The following is a 2,855-nucleotide window of genomic DNA, read 5'->3' as shown; positions in this document are numbered from 1 at the left end:
TCATCTGTAGACGCCAACTAAGCTCAACTTGTGTTTCACTTTATTTGGAGAGATCCAAATCATATCTACACATAGTTAGTAGAATTACAACAAATAAGCTGAAAAATTGAAACTGAGATGCTGCTGATATTCTCCACAATTTCTAATCCAATATTTACATGTCTTTTGGGGAAGGGGAGGGTTTAAGTTGTGCAGTATTTAGCAATTATAATAAGAGTCTGTTATTAGCAGTTGTGATGTGAGTAGCATGAATGTAAGTGACTGCATGTGTGAGTGACTGCATGTGTGCTAACAAACACATTGGATGATTCTTATATTAAATAATAAATTAATCATGATAAACAATTCTTAAGAAAGAGAACTCTTTCAGGACCCGGGTACAAACTCGGGTCTCCGGTGTGAGAAACAGTCACTTAGTAAACTGAGCCACTAATAGTCGGCAGAACCCAGAAGATGAGGCAGACACAGCAGTACTAGAGACAGTGATTTAATAAAGAAAAAAGGAAAAGATCTTCAGGCAAAAATATAAATCCACAACGTCACAAGTAATTCCAAGAGAAAAAATGTATATCCTCCAAGACACAAGGAAAATCCACAAAGTGGTAAGAACAGCAGGGAAAAAACAAACCTCAGAAGAATATTCAAAAATAAACAAGAACAAAACCAGAGTACCTCAAGTTCACAGCATGGCTGGGGCTGGGTGCTAACATACAAACAAAGAACTGAGGAAAACTAAGGGTTTAAATACAATCAAGGGAAACGAGGTACAGGTGCAGATAATAACTGGGAACAAGGGAAAACAAAAGGGTCAAAAAGCACAATGGGGGCATCTAGTGACCAAAACCGGAACAACCCTGGCCAAATCCTGACTGACTCAACTTAATGATAATTTAAATATTTGTGAGTTTTATGAATAGTATATCCAATGGAAGTTGAATTAACTTAACTGAGGATATGGAGAAAGGTTACTGACACACCAGACAAATAGTTTAATATTCATGAAATTAAGTTACAGTTACATACCATTTTTTAAAATGGTAAATGGGGGTCTAACCGTATAACAAAACATTTTGTAATGAATGTTGTTCGATAATTCACACAAAACATGTGTTAAAATGTCATTGGACACAAAAGGCACCGGATTGTGGGAATGACCAACCTGTTGTTATAACCTCTGCTGAGACAGAAATAAAGAGCTGAGTCAACCTGGTTCAATTAGAATCACTCAAAGAAGATCATAATAACAGAAAAGGCACACATAGATTTAGTAATGGTGTCACATTCTATCACTGTGCACACTATTCATGATGTCATACACTTGTCTCATCTCTCCTTTGTGGATACCCTCACTGAAGTGTCAGTCACACCAGTGTAGATGCCGTTGGATAGGAAGACCAGCTGGCTGCCATTCATGCAGGGGACTTTCACTATGGCCCTGTAGTCAAGGTCGATATTTGCTCTCCCCACTGTGATCTCAACATCCATGGTCTTCCCTGGCGGGATCTTCAGGTTGATGGTATCTGATTCTGTTATGTTCTGTCTTCTGCAGGCTGGTGGATTGCTCCACTCCCACGGTCAAGCTGAACCCTGATGTCACCTCGACCAGATCCGGGATCCCTGCTTTGACCGACACACTCAAGGTGGATTCTATCTTATTGCTGACGGACCAGGAGGAAGTCTTGGTCAGGGTCTTGCTGTATGTAATGGACTCTTCTTGAACCAAGGAGGTGTCGTTGTGGTGAGACATGGACTTCACATATTCTGGGGTCACCTAAAATCAACACACACACAAAGATACAAATTGTTCAGACAAGATAAAGACAATTTAAGAGCTAATCATCAGTGAGGAACTGATCAATTGATTTTTAGAAAGCTAACAATATAATCTAATGTGTGTGTATGTGTGTGTGACTGTGCTAGAAATGAGATGCCTGATGAATGTCGACCCCCATATTGGATTATATGTTTTAAAGTGGACAGCCCCCTTAATGTGAGAGCGTCGGTAGAGTTTTCCTGAGCCGTCTACACACACCTGGGGTTTGAAGAGGGACAGGGTGGGATACTTCATGTCGGTCAGCACGGACGACTTGACAGTGTTGATGAAGAGGAAGCCCATGCAGTCGATGTCCGAGCCAGACCTGCCCTCCAGCCCCAGGCAGATTCCAGACCCCACATCTATGGTGTACTCAGTCTTCAGTGGCCAGGAGGTCATTTTTTCAAAGAACTGACGGTTCTGACTCGTCGTGAACTTGATGGCACCCAGACGTGTGCCGACGCCGTTACCCCATAGAGACAGCTTGGTGATGTGCTCCCTCTGAGGTCAAACTCAAACTCATTGAAAGTGTTCGCATCTCCAAAGGTCTCAACGTGCCTGTCCACTAGCTCCGCCCGCACAGCTTTGACCTGCCAGGCTTCCACCGCCACTCCAATCTTCTTGAGGGTGGCACCATTGTCCATGCCATGGAATTCAAAGGAACTGCCTCCTCCACCACCGATCAACTGCAGTGTGGTTGCCATGTTGAGAGTTTGAGTGTGCGTCAGGTAAACTGAAATACAAATTTGTACAGATAAATTTAAGAACCCTCCAACTCAAAGTCAGGTCTGATTCAGACATTCAAAGCACCAAAAAGCACCTCGCTCCTTTGTTTGGGTTACACCCTGTGTTTCTGTATACGTGTTTGTTTTGGGCTTCGTCCCGTGCCTTTTCACAACATGTTGTATATTTTGGGTGGAGTATTAAACCCCCAATTACGAATTCCTGCGCCTGTCTCCAATCATTTATACAACAGGTCACATATCAACATTTAGACAGCATAATAAACATATTGCAAAACAAATAATGATCACACATTTAT

The 2,855-nt window shown here is 42.1% G+C and overlaps 1 pseudogene; it reads right to left on the bottom strand.

The window, feature by feature from the left end:
* Nucleotides 1-1,093: 1,093 nt before the first annotated feature.
* LOC121840478 lies at nucleotides 1,094-2,517 on the bottom strand (annotated as a pseudogene).
* Between the last annotated feature and the right edge of the window lie 338 nt (nucleotides 2,518-2,855).

This window comes from Oncorhynchus tshawytscha, linkage group LG22, assembly GCF_018296145.1.
Source record: "Oncorhynchus tshawytscha isolate Ot180627B linkage group LG22, Otsh_v2.0, whole genome shotgun sequence".
NCBI lineage: Eukaryota > Metazoa > Chordata > Actinopteri > Salmoniformes > Salmonidae > Oncorhynchus > Oncorhynchus tshawytscha.
This window is presented reverse-complemented; position numbering and strand designations above follow the sequence as displayed.